The sequence below is a fragment of the Ambystoma mexicanum genome, chromosome 5q (assembly GCF_040938575.1).
Source record: "Ambystoma mexicanum isolate Mex_15411 chromosome 5q, UKY_AmexF1_1, whole genome shotgun sequence".
Lineage (NCBI taxonomy): Eukaryota > Metazoa > Chordata > Amphibia > Caudata > Ambystomatidae > Ambystoma > Ambystoma mexicanum.
Genome location: NC_090933.1, coordinates 257,058,877 through 257,084,265, shown reverse-complemented (window position 1 = coordinate 257,084,265; position 25,389 = coordinate 257,058,877).

Genomic DNA, 25,389 nt, shown 5'->3' with positions numbered 1-25,389 from the left:
GAAAACTTACCGGCATGGACCATGGTGCTAGTAGCACCATGGTCTTCCTCCAGGGTCGTAATGAGGCCCATTGTACTTTACGTTTTTTGTATACAAATCCTACTGATTACTTGTTTCCCATGTAAACAGTCAAGACCTTCTACACACCCTAACAGTCAAAATAATGTACATGCAACCACTTATGTAACTTAGTACCTATAGTGAGCATTATTACATATTGCAATATACACTGTTTTACACAATAAAGAAGATGACAGAATGCTGTTTTCTCTTCTAATTTATGTAATCTTCAGAATATTATCTCTACACTTATTTCATAGTAATTTTAAAATGCATCCTAGCAACAATGTATCTTCTACTTTACATAAAACACGTATTTGTTAATTCTTGAATTTCAAACTTTAATTTTGCATGTTTATATTCCCACATAAATATAAAACATATGTTTTCAATCTTTGGTTCTAACAACATTAAGTAAATATTCTTTAAACCCTTTTTCAATCTAGCTTGGTGTGTGACTATAGAGTCATTACAGAAAAGCAAATCTGTACACACCCATGTTGTGAAATTTTCACAGTGAATGGACGCCATCTCATGAAAAATAATTGCACATGTCTGAAAAGTTTTTTTACTGATAGAAACTTGACTATTTACAAAATTCAATATTGATGTGGAATTTTCCTACCATCTATACTGTATATTTGAAACATAATTAATGCATATTTATTAAAACTGGATTTTTCTGTGCAGAATGTAAATTACAACCACAGTCACTGCATTCCATATCATGGAAGGCTTTTAGTTAGAAGATCAGCCAAATGCAGACTTCTCTAATCAGGGATAGCAATATATAAAACATCTTTCAGAAATATCATGAGTAGTGGCATCTTTCTCACATTGTGGACACATATGATACCACTCGTAACACATTCCTACACACCTATCTACACTAAAAGTTGCCTGCACTAATACATTGAAGACAATCATTTCAGATTGACATTGCAGAATGTGTACTGTATGGTTTTTCATCTACAGATATTTTAAGAAATGAAAGTTCCACACATAGCTGCTTGTCTGCTATGAAAGCTACTTCTTGCATCAAAGGCATCATTTGACACAACCTACACAAAGCTGTATTAGAATAACATTCACCTCTTGTTTGATTACTAAATCTACAACGAAAGTAGTCATAGTTGAATGACTTTGCAACTCTGGTAGATTGTCCAGTTTTTTAGACTTGCTTGTAGTTTCACCTAATCATTATGTTTCCTGCCTAACTGCTTAGCAGTTACAGGTATAAAGTTCAGGTGAAGAGCATATAGTACATGTAACCTATTATATTGTTCAAAGCAAGAAATGCGAGCTGTTACTTTTTTCTTCAAAATTTATGAAAAAGAAACCTTCAATATTGTTCACACGTGACAGAGCTACAGATGACATTCCTTCTTTGAACACTGTATGACCAATGTCAAAAACCCTTGTGATTTATGAATAGTAATTGCATATGGTGCTCTTTTTACAAAGGTATACTTAAAAAGCATAAAACGTGCAGAGTTCCGAAAATGGAAATTACTTCCTTCTACACAATCAAACGTCTCATCGCTCCATTGACTATGCCAATTTCTACATTCATGTTCTCTTTGACATAACCCATGCATTGATGCACCGTTTTAAAGATATTTTAAGAAATGAAAGTTCCACACATAGCTGCTTGTCTGCTGTGGAAGCTATTTCTTGCATCAATGGTGTTATTTGATACAACCTACACAAAGCTGCAATTAGAATACCATTCAACTCCTGTTTGAATACTAAATCTACAACAGAAGTATGTCATAGTTGAATGACTTTGCAACTCTGGTAGATTGTACAGTATTTTAGACTTAAATGTAGTTTCACCTAATCTTTATGTTTCCTGCCTAATTGCTTAGCAGTTACAGATATAAGGTTCAGGTGAGGAGCATATAGTACATGTAACCTATTATATTGTTCAAAGCAAGAAATGTGAGCTGTTACTATTTTCTTCACATTTTTATGAAAAATAAACCTTCAATGTTGTTCACACATGACAGAGCTACATATGACATTCCTTCTTAGAACACTATATGACCAATGTCAATAAGTGTTGCTTCTAAAGTCAACCCTTGTGATGTATGAATAGTAATTGCATATGGTTCTCTTTTCACAAAGGTATACTTAAAAAGCATAAAATGTGCAGAGGCCCGAAAATTCAAATGACAATCAAACTTAACTTCAACAACATGTTCAATAGTTGTAATGTGAGGAAAAGGGTGAAATGCAATCACTCTTCCCATCGCTCCATTGACTAGGCCAATTTCTACATTAAAGTTCCTCTTTGACATAACCCATGCATCGATGCACAGTTTTAAAACTGCTTCTAGACCTGCTATTTTAGAAATTGAAATCTCTAATTGAACTAATTGAGTAGTGGGACTTTCATCCAACTCTTATGGAATAACATGACCTTTTAAAACATCACATGATTTTATCTCCACAATATTTTGCTTCTCTGACAGCAGCATTGTAGAGTTGAACTGATTGCACTCAGTTAGTGTACACATCAAAGCAACACAAGAAATCCTTCTTTTCTGAGGAGTCAACATGACATCAGATACAGTGCAATCCTCATTAAACATGTAGGAAATCAGTTTTACCTTTAAGACTGCTTTCACGTTTTCATCAAGAACATCTATACAGATCTTATTAACAATTTCTGCATACTTTCAGCCAGCAGATTGTCTCATATTAATAGTAAGTTCCTGGAGTCAAAAACAATTACAAAGGTTAAAATGACCAATACTCCCTATAGTTTTTCTGACTATCCTTAGATTGTAGCATCTTGAAAACTGGTTGACCTTTCACAGGAGTTAATTGTAGCAAGTTCCCAAAACAAGTAGATGTTTACCACCAAAAAATGTCATAGTCATTCTCCAAAACCTCTTGCATTCGCAAGTGAATGAACGCTAGCATTAAGTTAGACACCATGCTTACTTAATCTACAATCAAGGCATTCAATATTCTTAGAACTGTTCCTACTGCTTGAGCTGCACTTGACACAAGTTGTTGATATTATAGTTTGTTGTCATACTCCACTGGTAGCATCAGCAGTTGATGTAAAGTAACACCTCCTACATCAAATGCTGTTAAACTTGTTGGAACAGTTACAATACATGACTAAGAACAATCAGTTACATTTTGTATAATAGCTCTTTTTGCAAGAATTAAAAAAGATGTACCTGTTCCTGCTTGTCCAGTATCAAACATCAACAGAGGTTTGTATTGGATACAAGAACATTCATGCTTGTCATGCAGTTAACCATGTAAGAACCTATCTTTGACTTTAAAATAAACATATTGTTGCTCTATATTAAGCCTTCTAGTTATTTCATCATAATTTGCATCTGCAACTTTAGTTTGTTGCATGTCACCTTCTACTTCTCCCATAGCAAGCTCAACCTCAGTTTGAATAATTGACTCACCAAGTACATTTTGACTTCCTGGTGCAGAATCTTGACTGCCGTCAGCAGTCTCTTTTGCCAATTCAGCTGCCAAACATTCTTTTTGATGTTGTTCTTTCTCCATTAACTCTGAGTACTGATCCAATGTTGGATCTGTAATAAGGCTTTTATTTTAGCAAAAAATGATTTATCAAAAGTTTCAAAAATGCCAAACAATCACTCTCTGCACTCCATGGGAGGAACAACTGCAAAAGACAAAAATAAAACAACTCCTTTTTCTATGACGTTTGGCAAGACAGTTTTATGTGGTTGATGAGACTTGTCTTCTCATGTCTCACTAGACAAACAGTACATCCATGTATTTAAACCTTCATCAGTCACTGTTTGCTTCAATATTCTGATGTGAGTAGCGTTCTGCTACTTCATATAAAAAAAGATCCTCCAACTCTGCAGATTTATTTGGATAGTATTATCAATCAATTTGGTTTTTCAGAATCTCTGAACTGTCAGGAAATATTTCAGCTACTGCTGGATTTCACTCAAAGGCTTCAATACGCGATTTTTAGTACTAGCTGGGCCAAGACATAACCAAAGAACATTAATGCTATGTCCATACAGAGGAAAACGAGTTAGCCGATCTGCAACTTTGTAGCTACTACACTATATGTGAGAGCATCTTCAGACCAAAGATTTGAAGTTTCTGACTAAGACTTTTATCTGCTGATAAGTCAGCCCATACTTCAGCTCCTTTGCTCTTTTCAGCTTTTGTCATGTATGCTGTAACATAACAAGCAACAGCTATTGTATCATCAGTAATAAACTGTACATCAGTATTTGCATTCCAAAGCCGAACAATGACCGGATTGTAATCATTAATGAATTGGTATTCCTTATCTCTGTTTGAATAATAGGTATTTCTCAGTGACTTACCAGTAACATGGCGTTGAACAGAAGACATCAAGCTATTCACTCGACCAACTGGTGTCACAGGCCTTGGAAAGACAAATCTGCACTGAGTGTAGTACTTGTATTTACTTACGTTTTTTCTCTGACAGTACTTACCACATGAGTGCCTTTGAAATCTTGTTCTGTAGATCAGCTGTTCACCATCCTCAAGGAACTAGAGTCACCAATCCCCATTCCGGATATATGCACCAAAGACAAAATCTGGTGCTCTGACATTCAACAAGCCTTATCAAATAAAATGTCCTTACTCCAAACGAAAATAGCCAAAAAGAAAGCCTCCCTTACACAACCATCTAAGACCAACAACTCCATTATAGACCTTGCCCCAAAGCCTCAGGACGCAGCTATACAGTTCATGTTCTCCAAAACCTCTATTCTTGAGGTGGAGAAAGTCATCCTCTCTCTTAAGCCTTCAAACTGCCAGGGTGATTCCTGCCCTGCCCAGTTTATAAAAGATGCTGCTAGGGATCTCTCCCCATTTATTGCCAAACTTGTCAACTCCTCATTCATGTCCGGCATGGTGCCCACCAATCTAAAACAATCCTGGGTACTACCACTGCTCAAAAAGCAAACGCTAGACCCACTTATACCCACGAACTACCGCCCCATTATGACAGTCCCCTTCCTGCTTAAAATCTTGGATAAGATTGCCTATAATCAAATCCAAAGTTTTCTGGAACAACATAAACTCTTAGGAGAGCGCCAATCAGGATTCCATCCCCAACATGGCACAGAGATCGCCCTCATTGACCTAAAGGCACAAATAGATGAACTAAGAGATAAAGGAAAAATGTCTCTCCTCTTGCTGCTGGACCTCTCGGCAGCATTCAACCTCGTGGACCATGGGGTACTTTGCAGTCACTTAGACTCTGCCGCACATTTCTCTAGAGAGGCCATAACCTGAATTGAATCCTTTCTTAGTGACAGGACCATGAGGGTGTTCTCCCCATTGGCAGCGGCTGACCCAATTCCCATCCGGTGCGGAGTTCCTCAGGGCTCGTGTGTCTCCCCGACTCTCTACAACATATTCACTAAGCCCCTTTTTGATGATCTGGACCATCTTGGTATCACCTACACTAACCATGCAGATGACACCCAGATTCTCCTCCCACTTTCCGGGGATTACAACAAGGATTTGGCCTTGGTGAATAGGGTGTATATCATCGTCCAGGCATGGATGACAACCCACGGTCTATGCCTGGATGATGACAAAACAGAGTTGATCATCATAGGGACACATTCTAACATTAAAAAACTCAGCCAGGACTACACCTCATTTGAAATTGACGGGAATATCATCAAGGAATCTAAAGACGTGAAGACACTTGGCTTCTATCTGGATGCCACCCTCTCTTTCGACAAGGAGGTGAAGTCATTAGCCTCGGCCACCGCCTACACTTGCAAGCTCATTAGAGCAGGCAAGTACTTTCTCTCTGACAACAACTGCTTTATCCTAGCGAGAGCATTAATCCTCTCGAGGCTCGACTACTGTAATGTAATGCCCTAATCTAAGGAGGGGGGTAGCAGCTTCCAGGTTCAAGCGGCCCAATTATGGAACTCACTGCCAAACCCTCTACGTGAGGAGCAGCCCTTGCCAAAATTCAGAACTAACCACATTAATCTGCTGAGGTCTGCCAATGATTAGCCTATTGGCGCCCACTTACCTTCACACAACCCTAGCATATACACATCATTATCCTATTCTCCTTTGATCCTATGGACCTCCTCACTCGGCCCACCTGGCCGATGAGCCAACGCCCACCTAGTGCCTGTATATATACTGTCTTTATTGTATTTTGTATGTATTTTGTGTGTAAATTGCAATTGCGGCCTACCTGTGATATATTGTATTTTCTTTTTGTGCACTGTATGCAACCCATGACCCTGCCCTGTAACTTAAGCTTCGCATTTTCTGTACTGTTGCACCCGGCTACCTTCAGGTCTGGTGCGCATTATAAGTGAATAAAACAAACAAACAAACAAACAAACATGCTGAGCAGGAATGGAACAAGTAACCTATTTTTCTATAAGCTCCCATCACACAGCCATATTTATGTAATAGGTAGTCCTTAAAAGGACTGTGTTGTGGTACACTGAATTTAGTATTTCAGCACATTCAGGGTACTAATTTCATGGTATACTTTTTTATCCAGGAAGTGATGTCACGTAGGTGCATGGTCAAATAACATCACAGGAAGTGGCCTCATAAAGCATTATCCCTCAGTACACTAAGAAAAATATGGTTACAATATCAGTGGCCCTCATTACGACCCAGGCGTTCGACCATGGTGCTGTTAACTTACCGACTCCGCCATGGCGGAATGGGGAATTACCGCCCCATTCCGAGGTTGGCGGGGCGGTAATTCCCCATGCCGCCATGGCCCTTCCCCATTACCATTTTTGCCCCATAGGGCTCAATGGGAATGGGGAAGGCGCTAAGTACGGTGCCGCAAATTGGGGCACCATACTTAGAACCAAGGTCCCTTTGCGGGTTGGTTTTTTAACGCCTGCTAAAAGCAGGCGTTAAAGTGCCACCCGCAAAGGGACCTCGTAATAAGGCGTTACGGGTCTAACGGCGCCGCCACCTTTCACAGCGCCGTTAACCCCTTAACGCCTGGGTTGTAATGAGGGCCAGTGTATTGTGATATTTCATACAAGGATGGATCATCATATGTAGCAGTGTCAAGGTCCATGTTGCCACGGGAAGTGTATGAACCCAAATCCCCTCTTTATGTGGATCCGTCCTGTTATTTCAACAACACTACAGAACAAAATCACATTCTGGGGGGAAAGGGGCGGATAGGCGGGCATGGGGATAGGGGAAAGCCAGGATAAAAGGGGATAGGGAGAATATTTCACCAGAGAATATGTATTCTTCTAGTCAATGGCTCTGATTTTGGCACTTACACCATGTTCTTGTGAATCTACAAGTTACCTTCGGTATTGTGTTGTTTCATGGAATTCATTACTCCTGCACCAAACAGCCAGACGTCTCTGATTTGCATCTCCTTCAGTACCTAGAGCTAAGTTTAAAATGGTTTGATTAGTGCGTTGGTAAATACTGCTACCTGATCATCTTCCTGTATCTCTTCAAAGTACTTGCATAAATCAAGAGGAGAAAACAGTTCAAGTTCTTAATTCTATACATTACTACCATCGCACTCACTTTCAAAACAAGTATAATTTGTTTGTTTCAGGTACAAACACATACTACCATACAAGGTCTGCAGAAGTTTGGTGCATTACAAAACCTGATTACCAACATTGACACCTGTTATTCCACTTATGCAGTGCTTCTGCATTGCCATTCTAGTGCTGCATCCTTACTCAAAATCTGAAAAGGAGAGTACTTGGAGTACTTTGCGTGCAAACCTGCCATGTCCATCACACATTTGAAGGATGGGTAAGTATTACACTCACATCCAGAAAACAGATCAAGACTCCATCTTCCTCCTTGTACTCTCGTGAGGCTTCTGGAGCAACATTTCTTCTTCTGTTATTTTGACTGCCGAAAGATTAGTTCAAAATGTGTTCAAGGCATACAGTGCATTACAGAGTGATGCCAACTTCAGTACCAAAAGCCTCATAAGTCCTGTCCCCATATTTTAGGGGGGAACACATCTGGTCTGCATTTTGCATTACTGCCACACTCACCAACACTCTTTAAATGCTTAGGTTTCTGTTCCTACATGTTCATTGTCCTCTACACCCCGCACCTCTCCATAATGGTACACATTACAACAATTAGTACTATTGTATAGATTTTGTGATAATGCCCAACAGTTGCTCTTCCTTCACTTTGATCATAAGACTTAAAATATAGTTTCTTACCAGATTGAGCAGAACAATGGCTTGACAGACGTGTCCGGTGCTGCTGTTTCAATGGCAAAAGAGTTGGGCTGCGGAACAAATGATGCATGCTTTTCCTCATGTAAGGCGAAGATTCTGACTCAAAGGCAGGTTGTTGCTTGGGTGACCGGAAACCAGAGAGGAGGGCTGTGAGTTTTCAGTGGCAACAGATCAAGACACAGAACTCTGGTAGTGGAGCTGCAGCTGTTTGGCAGAGAAGAGGCTGAAAGTATGGCAGGTGCTGTTTTGATGGCGCAGAAAACTGGCTGTGATGCGGATGGTGCCTGGTTGGTTTTAACAGAAGACACTGTCTGGGTATGTCTGATCATTGCTTGGTTGACTACAAATTAAGGATACGGTGCTGGCATTGTGAAGACAGAACTGTAGCTGTGGGGCAGCTGGTGACTGGCTTAAAGGAAGATGCTGCTTAGATGGTTCATCATTGCTTCATTGACTGGAAATGAAGAAGAGCCAGGCAGGATAGCACATGTTTTCATGGCACAAAACTGCAGCTGGGCTGCAGCTTCTGGCTGACTTGTCAAGAAGATGCTGATGGAGGCTACTCAAATTCTAAGAGACTGGCGGTTGGCAGATGCTTGTGGCTGTGATACTAGTAGTGCCTGTCTGGCTTCACAGTAAAATACTAATTGAATGTCTTGCTGACTCTTAGACTGAAAATATGTAGGATGCCGGCAGTGTGGCAGATGCTGCCATTTTGAAGGCACACATGATGTTTCTGATGTAATGGTCCATTGTTGCTTAGCTCACTGGTAAACAATAGGATGCTGACAAAACTCAACAGCATACCATGCAGTGTTTTGAAGGTAAGACAAACTGGTTGTAGTGCATGAGCGATGTATCATGGCTGACTTCATGAGGAGAAGAGGCTGGTAGTGTAGGAGAGTAGCAGATGGTTTTGAAGACTGTATGTTGTGCTGATTAGGTCAGCATGACTTGAAAAGAAGGACCTAATTGGACAATTGAGCTATAACCTAGCAGTGTCAAAGAATAGAATACAAAACAAAGGGGGGGTCTCAGAGTCTCTCTACCAGCACGAACACGGCCGAATGACCTATTATTGGGTGGATGGCCCCTGGGAGAGTCTCAACCAAGTCTTTGCTCACTGTCCCTTTCACAGAGAAGAAATATCCCTGCATATCAGTCTTTGTCCTGCCCAGGAGCCGTCCAGCACGAAATGCTAGGCAATTCTCCTCTGAACATGAGTACCAACAGCAACCCCATACACGTATTTCAGCCTTGTTGGGCATCATCAGTGAGGTGGAGCTGTGCCTCTCTGAGAACTGTGAGCAAGAGGTCCACGTCTGGATTCCCCTGGTAACTTAAGGTAAGACCCAAAGTTACTAAATATGCAAAACAAAGGGGGGTCTGGGAGTATACCTACCTGCACGAACACGTCCCAATGACCTGTACTTGGGTGGATGGCCCCTGGGAGGGTCTCAACCAAGTCTTTAGCTCACTGTCTCTTTCACAGAGAAGAAATATTCCTGCATATCAGTCTTTGTTCTGCCCAAAGGCAGCCCAGCACCAAAATGCTAGGCAATTCTCCTCTGAACAAGAGTACCAACAGCAACCCCATACACGCGTTTCAGCCTTGTTGGGCATCATCAGTGAGGTGGAGCTGTGCCTCTCTGAGAACAGTGAGCAAGGGGTCTTCGTATGGATTCCCCTGGTAACTTAGGGTAAGACCACAAGTTACTAAATATGAAAAACAAAGGAGTGTCTGGGAGTCTCTCTACCAGCACGAACATGGCTCAATGGCCTGTTCTTGGGTGGATGGCCCCTGGCAGAGTCTCAACCAAGTCTTTTCTCACTGTCCCTTTCACAGAGAAGAAATATCCCTGCATATCAGTTTTTGTCCTGCCCAGGGGCAGTCCAGCACCGAAATGCTAGGCAAGTCTCCTCTGAACAAGAGAAACAACAGCAACCCCATACGTGTGTTTCAGCCTTTTTGGGCATCATCAGAGAGGTGGAGCTGTGCCTCTCTGAGAACAGTGAGCAAGGGGTCCACGTCTGGATTCCCCTGGTAACTTAGGGTAAGACCCAAAGTTACTAAATATGCAAAACAAAGGTAGGGTCTGGGAGTCTCTCTACCAGCACGAACATGGCCCAATGACCTGTTCTTGGGTGAATGGCCCTGGGAGGGTCTCAACCAAGTCTTAAGCTCACTGTCCCTTTCACAGCGAAGAAAAAACCCAAAGTTACTAAATATGCAAAACAAAGGGGGTTCTGGGAGTCTCTCTACCAGCACGAACATGGCCCAATGACCTGTTCTTGGGTGAATGGCCCTGGGAGGGTCTCAACCAAGTCTTTAGCTCACTGTCTCTTTCACAGAAAAGAAATATCCCTGCATATTAGTCTTTGTCCTGCCCAAATATTTAAATACTTTATCTTTGAGAACTGAATACTCCACCCAAGGATATGCTTTGTAGTCTCCATTAAACTTATGGGAACCAGTTACAGGGTATGTAGGAAGTTTTGGCTGTACAGGGTCACTGTATTGATTTGGTGACAGATCAGTCACCACACTGTCATCTAAATTGGGAGCTGGAGATCTTCTTGGAATTCCCTGCTCAGCTTTACGCTCTGCATAGTCTCATTGCTCTGCAATCAAGAGCTGCTTGTGCTCTCCCCGAGGAGTGAAATGTTGGGAGAACAAGCAACAGTGGGGGGATCATCAAACATGCCAACACGGGAAGAACAATCCACAATACCAGGATTGAAAGAACATTCAGCGCTATCCAGGAAAGTTGAAGTATTGCTTAGGTCAGCATCATGTGAAACCATCACAGCAATGTCTGCATGTGAACAAGAGCCTCCAGTGGCCACTACAAATAAAGGAGATGCTATGTCAGCCAAGGAAGGAGGAGCTGTAGACAAAGTGTCAGCATGTGAAGATATCGAACCAATGTCAGCACATGCAGATGCACTGTCTGCACCTGAAGAAGCAGCTCCACTGCCAGCAAGAGCTGATGTGCTGGCTGATGGTTGGACAACATGTACAGCTGTGCTTGCACTGCCATTTGAGGTATTATCAGACATTTTGTGCTTGCTTGAATCAGAGCCTGGAGCTCGGCCAGCTCCTCTTGGTGTTGTAGAAAAAATATCAAGGATTGACCTCTGTTTTGGATCCTTGGGTTTTCCTGTAGGTGTAGACATGTTCGTTCTTTTAGTACTGCTAAATCAGAAGCTATTATTCAAGGAAATGATGGATTCCTGGGTGTCCTCCGACTTAGTTTTGTTCTTCACTCTTCTTTGGGGGACTGCTTCTGCTGCATACCAAAGAGGAAACAAATCTGAAATGCATTGCTTTGGCTTACAACTTTATCACTGTACTCCCTGAAAATAAGCTAATACTCACCAAAAAGAAAAAAAGGAGATTACAAATACTCCCAACAAAAAATAGGAAACAAACACCATGGACCCTGAGCCCTTACTTTCACACACACAGCTTCATGGATGTTTAGAGAGGTAGTGCACGTAGTTCCAAAAGAAAAAGTACTATTATCACTGCCCGGTCGGTAGACATGCACATGGGGCCTCATTACGACCCTGGCGGAGTGGGTTTACGCCAGCGGTATTCGCGGCGGACCCGTCCGCCCTACTACGAGTTCCCGTAGCGCCATGGAGCGTTTTCCGCCTGGTTTTTCCGGGCGGAGAAATCCATGGCGCTACGGGACCTTGTTGTTAATTACGCCACCGTATTTTACGGTGGCGTAATTAACGCCTTCCCCACTCCCATTATACCCTATGGGGCAAAAATGGGAATGGGGAAGGGTAAAATGGGGAATGGGGATTTACCGCCATGGCGCTATCGGCAGCTTTCCGCCGTGCTCCATGGTGCATTTGGCGCCACGATTTCCGCCAGGGTCGTAATGAGGCCCATGATCTTTTAAATGTGCATGAGTAACTTGGGGCAACATAATTATTAGAAAAAACTTTCAGTTTTTCAGTTAAAGCATTTTTACTTGCTTACAAAATACTGCCACAGGGAACTGGATTTACATTTTTACTCCCTAAAAATCATTTTACTTCCAGGTTTACAAAATAGGGAATAAAATAGTCCCACTTCAAAATCTTATCTGGAGCACTGAGTACATACTTATGCAGTGATTTCAAGTATTTATTTTCGTAGCTTGCCTTTAGGCCAGTCCTATCTGCCAGGGTTATAGATTTGAGAGATTAACAGTTGCAACCTGTTCAAACTCTGCCCCTAAAAAAAGGAAACCCCTGGGTTCTGAAAAACTGAAGTGAAGCATGCAATCAGTGTCATGCAGTTTGAAGTTCATTTTGTGGTATTTACTGATTCAATGGAAGAGAGACAGCAATCTTTATTGTTGGAACAACTAGGACAAGGCTGCAATGCATAAATAGATATGGACTAACAGATCAGATCATTAACATATGCTGTCCATTTTCAATATGTTGCTTCATGTTCATTTACCTCCCACAGCGGTCACTGAAAGACTGGATGTCAGCTGCTCAATGGTGGCACTGTTTGCTGGCGTTGAGAACACAGAAAGGAAGGAACTCCAACACGAAGATGCAGGTCTGAAAATAATAACAAAATATCAGAAAGATTAATTTGCGCAACACCACACCATATTAATTTATAATAGAATTTTAGAGTTCTGGGGTGCACGCATCATGCAAAGGCAAACTGGACCACAGAGGCTTTGCACATGACGGACCTAGAGACGGACTTCGTCCCGGCAACAACTCATCATTAACCTCTATGACTTGGAGGGACGCATGTTATGCACCATTGCCCAAGGATCTCTAGGAACTAGCTCTGTAGGCCGCAGCAGGTCCAGGCTGAGTATGTGTCTCGGGCAAGGAGCAGTTTAAATAATGTTGTGTCCCAATGTGAAATCCAAGTTAAATGCATTGCAAAATGTATAGGCTGCAGGCCACAATTGACTTGGATTACATCTGCCTGTGGTTAATTTAAGTAGTTTAATTTGCATAAGCTGTTGGATAATTATTGTTCAACCCAAAGATTTAAGTGGCACCAACATATGGGGGAATGGGGGTGGACACAAACAAGCTGACGGAGGGCACAGGCGTTTGTCAGGGCAACAAACAGAGGGGAAAACATCAGTCGCTGCAACTTCTTGGTCGAAAATACTAATAAACCTGCAGAATGATGTTAGGGTAGTCTCAGGGTCTCCTCTAGATAAACCTTTACATTCATGTGATGGCCTAATCCAGCCCTCCAATCACACAACGGAGCACATGATCACAGACTCAGGTTGGCCCCCAAAACTGGTAACCATTCAGAGCCACCCACACATGATATGTAATAGCCTGGCTAGAGACAGGGACTGGTCTGAACCAGTTCACACTAGTGTGTGCATGGCTGGACTCAGAGTGAGTCTGTTTCCCAGGAGAAAGGAATGGAAGGGATGGCTGGGAGTAGGACTTGATAAAATACATTAGTATGATATGATATATGATATGATATGATATTTTATTTATATCGCGCCCATACACAGGTGTTTCAGAGCGCGACCAGGCAAAGGGAGGGGGAGCAGGGGAGAAAAACAAAAACAAACGATCTTACTAGGCCCAGTGACATTGAGAACGTGCAAGTGCATGGGAAAGGGAAAAGGGGGAAAGTGCAACAGAAAGAGGGAGGGGGGGCAAAGTGCAAGGCATAGGATAATAATAAGTTAGTGAATATAAGTGAATAAATAAGGTGATAAGAGCAGTGTTAAGGGCAGCCAGTGAAGGGTGCAGTGCAGGTCAAGTCAGATTCGATAGCATCTGATACGTGCAAGAAAGGAGTGGGGGTGACCTGTGAGGGTACAGATAACAGGCCCCAGTGCAGGGGTGGCCGGGAGGCAGTGCCGGAGGATAGGTGATTGGGCGAAGAGGGCCCCGTTGGTAGGTGAGGCAGTGCTGGGAGGAGAAAGCAGATCAGCAGGGGAGGAGAGTGTCAAAGGCAGATGCGAAGAGGAAGGTCTTAAGGAGCTTCCGGAATCGTAGATGGTTTTCCTTCAGTTTCAGGGTGGCAGGGAGGCCGTTCCGAAGGGAGGATCCGGCCGAGGACAGAGATCTGCCCCCTGCACGTTTCTTAGAAAAGCGGCTGACCCTGAGGGAGTTTGAGGTAGAGGAGCGAAGAGCCCAAGAAGGGAGGTATTTACGTAGGGATAGTTGAAGGTATTTTGGACCCAGGTCCCAGAAAGCCTTGTGGACAATGCAGAGGTTTTTAAATTTAATCTTTGCATCCACTGGGAGCCAATGGAGGGATTTCAGTGCTGGAGAGATACGATCCCAGGGCTTGAGGCCAAGGACAAGTCTCACAGTTCTGTTCTGGATTAGCTGTAGAGGGCAGAGAGTTGAGGCGGGTAGCTTTAGAAAGAGGCTGTTACAGTAGTCCAGCTTAGAGAGAATCAGAGCTTGGGAGACAGTGAGCTTCTGTGGGAAGGAGAGGAAGGGAAGGTACCTCTGAGCAGGTGTAGTAAGAAGTTAGATTTTTTTGAGACTTCAGAGATGTGTGAGGAGAAGGACAGTGTGGAATCAAAGATGACCCCAAGGTTCTTTGCTTCACTGGTAGGTGCAGGAGGAGGAGGGCCGAGAGCGGCAGGCCAGAGAGTAAGGGGGAAGGAAGGAGAGGGTGTGCCGATGAGGAGGATCTCAGTTTTATTTAAATGTAGACAGAGATCATTGGCGGTACACCAATTTTGAATGGCGATTAGACAGTCAGAGATGAGGGAGGGAGAGGAGGTGGCGGAGGGAAGCCTGAAAATGAGTTGTGTGTCGTCAGCATAGCATTGGAAGTTGGAGCAGAAGATAGAAATGCAGTAGGCAAGGGTTGCCAAGTATGGATTGAATAGCCAGGGCGAGAGATTAGACCCCTGAGGAACACCACAGGTAGAGAGGGAGATAGTGGAGAGGAAAGAACCAAGTTGTCCCTGGGAGGGTCGATCAGAGAGAAAGGAGGTAAACCAAGCCAGAGCCTGATCAATGATGAAAAAGTTGTCATGGAGACAATTGAGCAGGATGGTGCAGTTAACCGTATCGAAGGCGGAGGAGAGATCAAGTAGGATAAGGACAGAAGGGATGTTAGAGTCAAGGTTGGAGGGCAGATCTTCATGGATGTTCAGAAGAGCAGTTTCCGTACTTCTGGAAGCTCTGAAGCCTGATTGGTGGTCATGGAGTGAGCTGATAGAGTCAGAATGAAGGTTGAGATGAGAGATTGCAAGCTTTTCCAGGAGCTTACCCAGAAAGGGGGTGATGGAAATGGGGCAATAGTTAGCTGGACAGGAGGGATCAGCTGAGGGTTTCTTGAGTAGAGGATGTACAATAGAGTGCTTCAGGGGGGAGGGGACAGAACCAGAGGCAAAGGAGAGGTTGCAGAGATCTGCAAGGGCAGGTGCAAGGGTGTCAATGTGGTCCTTAATGGTTTTGGACGAACAGGGATGAACCTGTTTTGATGAGGCTTTCATAGATTGGACTTGTCTGGCAACCTCATTGGGGGAGAAAAAAGGAAAGGCGGAGAAAGAGGGGGGAGGGGGATCAGAGGGAGGATCAGCAGGCAGAGGTGGGGAGAGGAGGGGAGGAGGAGAGGAGGAGAGTGTGGACAGGATGTCCTTAGTTTTACAGATAAAGTGTGAGGCAATGTCATTGCAAAGGGCCTGAGAGGCGAGAGGAGAGGTGGATACTGCGGCAGGGTTGGCCACCTCGGTGCAAATTTTAAAGAGTTCGGCCGAGTTGTTAGATGCTGCAGAAACACGGGCTTGAATATGAGCTTCTTTCTTGGTTCGTACAGAGAGGCGATATTGCCTTTGGAGCAGGCGACAGGCCAGTTTGTCAGGGGATGAGCAAGAGGCCCTCCATTTCCTCTCAGCCACCCTACACTTACGTTTAAGTGAAGATAGGTCAGAGTCAAACCAAGTGTTACACTTAGCTTTGGGCTTAAGGCGGATCCTCATGACAGGGGCAATAGCAGCAAGGGTAGCAGTAATAGAGGAGTAAAGTAGGGAAAGGGCTGAGTCAGGGTGAGAGTCAGCCTGAAGTGGAGGAGGGGGAGAGAAGGAGGCAGCAAAAGCATCGACTGACACATGCTTCATGGGTCGGATGTCAGAGAAGGTGGGTGGCAGTCTTGGGGAAGGCTTGGCTGGAGGGGAGGAGATGGGAAGAAAAGAGGAAAGAAGGGAGTGATTGCTCCAGAAGAGAGGAGTGATGAGGGGGGGTAGAAAGAGGGAGGCCAGAGGAGATCAAGACATCAAGTGTATGGCCGGCAGAGTGAGTAGGGCCGGAGGGAAGGATAGAGAGGGAGAGTGAATTGCAGAGGTCGGAAAAGAGTGTAGATGGAGAAAGGGGAGAATCAAGATGGAAGTTGAGGTCCTCAAGGAGGACGAGTTGAGAGGTAGAGGCCAAGAGGCCTGTGGAAAGGTCCGCCCACTCAGAGAGAAAAGAGGTGACTTGGCCAGGGGGCCGATAGAGCATGGCAATAGTAAGTGAGTGGCTGGGGGAGAGAGAGACCCTACAGACGAGGCATTTGAAAGAGGAATAGGTCTGAGTGGGAATGATAGAAGTAGCAATCCACTCAGGGAAGATCAGAGCAACACCTCCTCCGGGCCAGGAGGATCTGGGTGCTGAGAGGATCTTGTAACTGTCGGGGAGGAGAGAGTCAAAACTCGTGACAGAGCTGGTGAGGGGCTGGTGAGGGGCAGTACCACAAAGTCTACCAATAAGGTACACTGGGTCTGGGTTAAATAGCCCTGCAGGGCCTAAACTTTGGATTCCATGCAATGTCTGCACCTGTGACCAGGAATTGGTGACGGGGCTGTGATACGCTGTCCCTAATTGACTCACCAGAGCCTGTGCTAAGATTTAGAGGTCAGACCAAGCATTTATTTGGCCTGTCCACCATTTTGAAAATTACTTTTCCTCTCCTGTTGCTGTAGACCACTGACTTTGAAGGGCACAGCTCTCCTGCCTGCTCATGAATTGGATAACAATGTGGGCCTTTCTGTTCTTCTGAGGACCACCATCATTGCCTTTATGCATGCAAGTTTCAAAGGTGACCACATGCATCTTAGTAAGAATTAAATAAACATTTTTGAATGGATGCAACAGCAGAACCGGTGAACCCATCCCCTTCCTTTGCCAACCCAACACTCTGCTCCGTAGTTCCCCTTGCCCATGGCAGACATCAGCCTTCTTCCCTGTACTCCACCCACCGGTCCTACCCATGTCCGTGACACCAGTGACAACCCTCAACCTTAATGCCATGTATCTCACCCCAAGCTCCTCCCTTTGACCCCTGAATCTATTTTCAGCTGTCAACCCTCCCCCCCTGCCAAGTGTTCCTTTATACAGATCAGGCAACTCTTTGCTTTTAATGTGCACTTTAAAATACTATGCTGCACTTAGGTTTTCGCTCCAAAAATAAAACATTTGACAACAGTTCTATTATGTAATTATTTATAGCACTATATTTATGGGCCCGTTGTCACAATATAAAAACTGAGTAGCAGAACATAATGGTTTGAGCATTCAGAAGGGGGCATTACAGTCTACTTACATATTGGCTGTGGCCACGTTGCACTGTTACACAACAGGAAACACCTTCCTATTGTGATTTATTGCTTTTGTGCACGTTCCTTGGGTGAGGACCTGTCCACACTAGCGAGGGGCAGGGGGTACATGGACACAGTGGCGAGGGGCAGCGGGGCACATGGACACACTGTCGAGGGGCAAGGGGGCACATGGACATGCTGGTGAGGGGCAAGGAGGCACATGGACACACTGGCGAGGGGCAAGGGGGCACATGGACACACTTGCGAGGGGTAATGGGGCACATGGACACACTGGCTGGGGTCGGGGGCACATGGACACAGTGGCGAGGGGCAAGGAGGCACATGGACACACTGGCGAGGGGTAAGGGGGCACATGGACACACTGGCTGGGGCAAGGGGGCACATGGACGCACTGGCGAGGGGCAAGGGGGCACATGGACACAGTGGTGGAGGCGGGGGCACATGGACACGCTGACGAGGGGCAAGGAGGCACATGGACACACTGGCGAGGGGCAAGGGGGCACATGGACACACTGGCTGGGGGCAAGGGGGAACATGGACACACTGGTGAGGGGGCACATGGACACACCTGCTGGGGTCAGGGGCACATGGACACAGTGGCAGGGTTCAGGGGCACATGGACATAGTGGCAAGGGAAAGTGGGGCACATGGACACACTGGCGAGGGGCAAGTGGGCACATGGACACAATGGCTGGGGTCGGGGACACTTGAATACAATGGCAGGGGTCAAGGGCACATGGACACACTGGGTGGGTGCAAGGGGGCACATGGACACACTGGCAGGGTCAGGAGGCACATGGATATAATGGCAGGTCAAGAGGCACATGGATATACTGGCGGGGCTCAGGGGCACATGGAAACAGTGGTGGGGTCGGGGTTACCTGGACATAGTGGCGGGGGTCGGGGGCACATGGAAACAGTGGCTTGGTTGGGGGCACATGGACACACTGGTGAGGGGCAAGGGGGCAGATGGAAACACTGGTGGGGGTCAGGGGCACATGGACACACTTGTGAGGGTCAGTGGGGCACAAGGACATAGTGGTGGGGGTCAGGGGCATATGGACACACTGGTGAGGGGCAAGGGGGCACATGGACACACTGGCTGCGGTCAGGGGCACATGGACATGCTGGCGAGGGGCAAGGGGCACATGGACACACTGGCTGGGGGCCAAGGGCACATGGACACCTTGGCGGGGGTCAGGGGCACATGGACACACTGGCGAGGGTCAATGGGGCCATGGACACAGTGGCGGGGGTCAGGGACACATGGGCACACTGGCGAGGGGCAAAGGGGCACATGGACATAGTGGCGGGGGTCGGGGCACATGGACACAGTGGCGAGGGGCAAAGGGACACATGGACCCAGCGCAGACTTGTCAGATGTTAATTGGGGACCTGAGATTGAACTGCAGGGGGTTGCATGCCCATGAAGTACACTACAATGCACACACCCTGGTGCTGGCACAGTTTGAACAATTCCCACGTCCATTCTGAAAATATCAGTCAGCACTGTTGCACCGCTGCGCACCATGCCCGCTAACCCTATAATTGAAAAGACACTGCTTAAATTTGTATGCACATTGGATGGAGGTTGGTCTGAAAGGTACACACATTTAAAGGTGGTGCTGCAGCACATGTATTACACTCAGCTCTTTCCCGCTATGATAAATCACAAATGATACAACATAGGGCCGCTGCATTAACATTAGAAAGTTCTTAAGCATATCTTTATCCTTTATTCTGCCCTCTTACAGCAGGAAGTAAAAATGCCTTCATCCCTCCCCGACATGATTTATCAAAATGTAATAAAATAGTTGATTATAAATCACTCCCTTCGTCCCAGAAGGCCCGGGTTCACATTTGCTCTGATCCTGACAACACAGGTCCCAGACTTTTCTCATGGAGCGGGGAAAAAATGGATGCTGTAATGGTGCAGTGTGGCGACTCCACAGAGACACAGACACAGTAGAGGGGGAAAGCGCAAATATTGGGACGTGTATTATTCGGTGACAATCAATATTGTAATTGTAATTGATTATTTATAACGTACTTAATACCCAAAGATTTCAAAGCGCGGACCCAGGGATCGAACCTTTGTTGCTTGCACCGCATCATCGTGCTTCTAAAGTACGTTGCCCCTGAGTTATCCTCCTCAGACAGAACTACGTGACTGGTGACAATTGAATATAATCAATTGCTAAGAGAGGGGACATTTGCTTTCATTAAATCACATGCATTTTCAAATAGGAGGAAAAGGGAAATCAACGCAGGAGATGGAGAGTATGAGCAGAACTGTCCCGGTACCGCGGCCACAGGCGCAGGCATGGGCACGGCCACCATGGCACCACCGACCATGCACACACGCCAGAGCTGCAGGCTCAATTTACCCACTCAGCACAGCAACAGCGCACCTCATGCTGCAGCACACACACACGCCTCAAGCCCCACCAGTCACACTACACAGCTACTGCCATGGTGCTACTTATGGTTTAGAAGAAGCTGGCCACCTTCTGGACACAGGAGGAGAGGAGCGCGCATCCAGCGGTCTTCTGAAAAGTTTTACACATGCAAAATGGAGGACCTCGAGCGTCACAGCACAGCACTCATAGTGTTGACCACGCCCATCCTCCTCTGATTGGACAAATGCCATAGGTCACAAGAGATTGACAGAGGTCACTGGCCAATCAACAGCAGTCGCTCTTGCGACCTCTGGCAACCCCTAAATGACATCCATGTTAGTATACATCTTTAGGAGAGGTCAAAATGACAACATAAAGGACGAATAGCCTTGAGTTCCCACGTCTTGCAACTTTCTATGATTTGGTCTCCAGTGTTCTACAGCTCGAGTTCAGGGTGCCCAAGCGCAGAAATGAAAAAAGAATGTACAAAGGGGTAACTCCCAATCCACGTTCGTTGACACCTACCCCACCTGAATAGACATCTTCTATGGAAGAACTTATGCAGATATGTAGGACCCGTGGTCCACTGTCTTCCAATAAGAAGAAAAGGAGAAGAGACTAAGGTCTTTGTTTGTATTGCGGATCCAAATACCAACTTTGTAAGGATTGTCCAGAGGTATCACCAAGAAGGCAGGGAACTAACAGACACCGATGCTAGACATGATGGTGATACAGTGTTGTTCTTATAGTCCATATGAAACATGTCAGAAGACCTCTGAATCGTTAGAATCCAGACTCATGGTTCTCTGAGTCAAGATAAGGATCAAAGGGAACTCACCTCTTGAAATCCTGACCCTTCTTGGCTGTGGAGCTGCGTGAGTATTCATGGATACACTCTGGGCTGCAAAGGAAAACATACCCAGAAGAGACAAGGAAGATTAACAACCTGTAGAAGGGGTCAGTGATAGGCCTCTTAGCTCTGGACCAATCACTCAACATCCATCAGATATCAATGGACATTAACAATCATCACAAGACCCTGATGTTCGATCTCATCCTTGCTGCACACTTCTCTAAAATTCGGAGATTCCATGGCTCTGCAAGCATAATCCCTAGATTGATAAGACTAACAATATTGTGAAATTTACATCTGAGAATTGCATAAAGCATTGCTTCCAAGAAACATCTTGAGAACAACATAATGTGGCAGTTGTCTGTGAGCCTGGCTACTTTGTATGCATCCATTGCATACCCCTGAGATGTGCGGAGTTCCAGGATGTCTTTGAAGACAAGATGCCCAAGGAACTACCTCCCCATCGACCAGAAGACTGTGTCATAGATCTTCTGTCAGACAGCATTGTTCCTTTTAGGTCACATGTACACCATGTCCATCCCAGAGAAACAGGCTCACAGAGATTAGCCAGACAACAATCTTCAGAACTGACTCATAAGAGAGTCTAAATCCTCCACTGGGGCTTCACGTTATTTCATACCAAAGAGGAACACTAAAGAACTTAGACTCTGCATAGATTTTTGAGGACTAAACAGAATCACTGCTAGCAATAGATACCCTATGCTGTTGATCAACAACATTTTAAGGGGCCGCTAACTCAAACAAACTTGACCTTCGGAAGCCTACTATCTTTTGTGCATCCATGAGGGAGATGAGTGGAAGACAGCATTTAGAACACAACATTTGGGCACTTCGAATATCAGGTGATGTCCTTCAGATAAGTGAACACTCCAATGGTCTTCCAGAGGTTTATTGATAGGACATTTTCTGATTTGCTCTTCCACTCAGTCATTGTCTTACTATTCAGTCAACCAAGACCTACATCAACAACATCTCAAGGAATTTCTTCTCTTTACATATGCATAAACTATTTGCTAAACCAGAAAACATTTTCTTCGAAGTGCAGTCAGTGCCTTATCCTGGCTTTATCTTATCCTGCAGTGGTTTGGACATTGATCCACACAAAACCACTGCTGTTTTCCAATGGCTCTTTCTTCTGTTAAAGATGTGTAGCATTTTCTCAGTCTATCAAATTTCCACCAGCGGCTCATAAGATATGTTTTGGCTATTTTTCATCCTATCACAAACCTACTCAAGATGGATGTGCGATTTAATTGGTGTGAAGAAGCTGACATCTGTCTTTTGTCACCTCACATCCATATTATGCTCAGCTCTCATTCCTATACAACCCAATCAGTTGCTTCCATTCATTGTAGAGACAAATTCCTCTCTTAACGCTATTGGAGCAGAACTGAAACTAATCGGTACAGATGAGAAGGAACACCCGGAAACGTACTACTCTAGGAGCCTGCCCTCCAGTGAATGATAGAAAAGGATTACTTCGCCTCTGACAAGCTTGTACCGAGTGGTCACATCTTTTACTAGGGGAAGTTCAGACCGATGATAGAAACCTCAAGGTCCTTCAAAATATTGAATGCCATAACAGTCATCAAGCCTGACTTCTTCATCATGTATTTACCTAGAAGCCAAAACATCATAGTAGATAGCCTATCTGGAAGTTTGAATTGCAACATTGATTCCATTCCTTAAGGAGAAAGAATCCTTATGGATAAGAAGTTTGTGTTCTGTATGAGTTGTTTTTTACCAGCTATTCGGTAGGAGACTGTTGACTTCAAAATCCCTCCCATGAAAATAAGAGGAGATCAAGGATGTCGGTGGATTTATGTATTTCAGTGATTTGAAATTGTTCCATAGTGTTCTTTGCAAAAGGAAATCATTTCCTGGTTTCATGATTTCAATACCGCAGGCCATTAGCGCATTGCTGCTACTCTTGATTTGATCACCCGTACTTTTTGGTGGCCTATGATTAATAGAGTATGTGTTGATCTGCCTGTCTGTTCTCAGAGCAAGTATTCCACCTGCAGACATTTGGAAGCTCTCCAAAAGATTTCCACCCCACAGGACCGTGGTTACTTGTTTCTACTGATTTCAGGTGGAAACACATTCATCCTATTTTTCACACATCACTCCTTGAACACTACCAACCTGACAGGCTTTCTAGGAAAAGGAGAAGACATGCTTTTACACCTTCAGAGATACGTGAGGACTATGAGGTTTCAAGGATATGTGATTCCCATTACTACTGAGGCGTCTTACAATACCTAGTACACTGGAAGGGTTACTGATGTGCCAAACTGTCTTGGGAAACATATTCCAATATCCATTCTCCACTCCTGCTTTGTCATTTTCATCTGGCTCATCCCTGTAAATCCAGCTCCCCTGGACTAAGAGGGGACATACTGTCATGTCACACTGGCGGTCCTTGTGGCATGAGTGGAAACACATTAATTTCAGTGTGCCAACATGTCTTCATGGTGAACGTCATCCAATAGTCTAGTCTTCCTCCATCATGGCACCCGCATGTCCTTCTTAACAACACTCTTTGTGCGGATCTGGTGTGTTGCAATCCTTCCTGTTCCCTATGTCTTCATGGACCATCAGTCAGCACAACGTAAAAAAGACCTCAACTAGAACCTCCACCTGAAGATCATCTTCAAGAAAAAGGTGAGAGTCTAGTTGACCATTGTGAGAGGATGTTAGAAGAGATCAATAGTCTCAGTGAGAGAATTGATGCAAACATATTCACGAGCAATGCTCTATTCAGAGGTAATGAGTATGGATCTTTGAAGATACTCTCAAAGAGAATTATCAAAGACTCTGATTCATTTTCCTAGGAGTTACAACTCAGCTTGATATGGTCCTTGTTAAAGGAGGACCCTGTAAGTGGCTAATTGGCTGAATTTCATCTGGTGGCATTGAAGTGAGAGACATACTTTATTTATTTATTTAATTATTTTTTTACATTTGTAGAGCGCACTGCAGTGCTGCGGTGGCGAGATGGTTGCAAAGGGTCTTATACCTGGAATTAACAACAGCCACTGTATATGGGAGGATGGTGGGCTAGTAAAAGTACCAACAAGATTTGTCCTCTTTCTTAACATTTCGAAAAAAGCATCTTAGGATCAACTACTAAATCTAATGGTACCAGGAGGACTTCCAGGGGAGTGTCAAAGTCATTTATCACAATACTGAGAACTTCTACTACTTGAGTCTCAGGAGAGGCTGGTACTGCAAAGTAAGCCAGAATGGAAGTGTTCCCAATGTGGGATTTAGTAGCTGTACCCTCCTTACTTATTTGTTTTTTCTTTTTCCTGAGGTTGCTGTGCCAGGGTTAGATCTGGGTGTTTTCCATTGTTGCGCCAAAGTTGAATCTGGGTGGTGTCTACAGCTGTCAGGGTTGATTCTACATGGTTTCTTCATTGTTGTGCTAGGGTTGAACATGAGTGTTTCCCATTGCTCTCCCAATGGTTGATTCTGGGTGATTTTCCATCGCTGTGCCTTGGTTGGTCTGGGTGAGTCTGGCTTTCACTCCTCACCCTGTCATGCCGGTCCCAAGTATGCCACACCCTACCCAACTCCCTTCCTTTCTCTCCCCCCCTCCAATTGTCTCCCCTCTCTCAGTGCCCCACACATTGCAGCTGACATTTCACTATTGGAAGGGCAATTTGGAAGGCTCACTGGTGCGCCAGTAACTTTGGGTCTCAACCTAAGTTACTAGGGGAATCCAGACGTGGACCCCTTGCTCACTATTCTTAGAAATGAACAGTCCCACCCTACTGATGAGGTCCAACCATACTGAAACACGTGTCTGGGGTTGCTGTTGGTACTCTTGTTCAGAGGATACTTGCCTAGCATTTCGGTGCTGGACTGCCCCATTTTGGATATTTCTCCTCTGTGAAAGATAGTGAGCTATAGACTCTGGGTAATGCTCTCATAACAAGAACTAATGTCTGGCAGAGGGACTCCCAGGACCCCCCTGTTATTTCCCCCTCAGTGCTCACCAGCCTGCACCTCACACAAATCACGCCACCCATCTGACTTCACCCCCAGCCCTTCCTGCCCACTCCCTGCACCCCCACTGGAGAGGGGCAGCTCAGGCAGCTCAGCAGCATGCGGCCCACCCATGCCCTATCTTTGCACCCCAGCATACATCTCTCACTTTTGGCCTTAATCTGCTGGGTACATATAACGCAACACTCCGGTGGACACTAGCCGCAGACATGGCTACCCACACACATCAATTTACAGCAAGGACT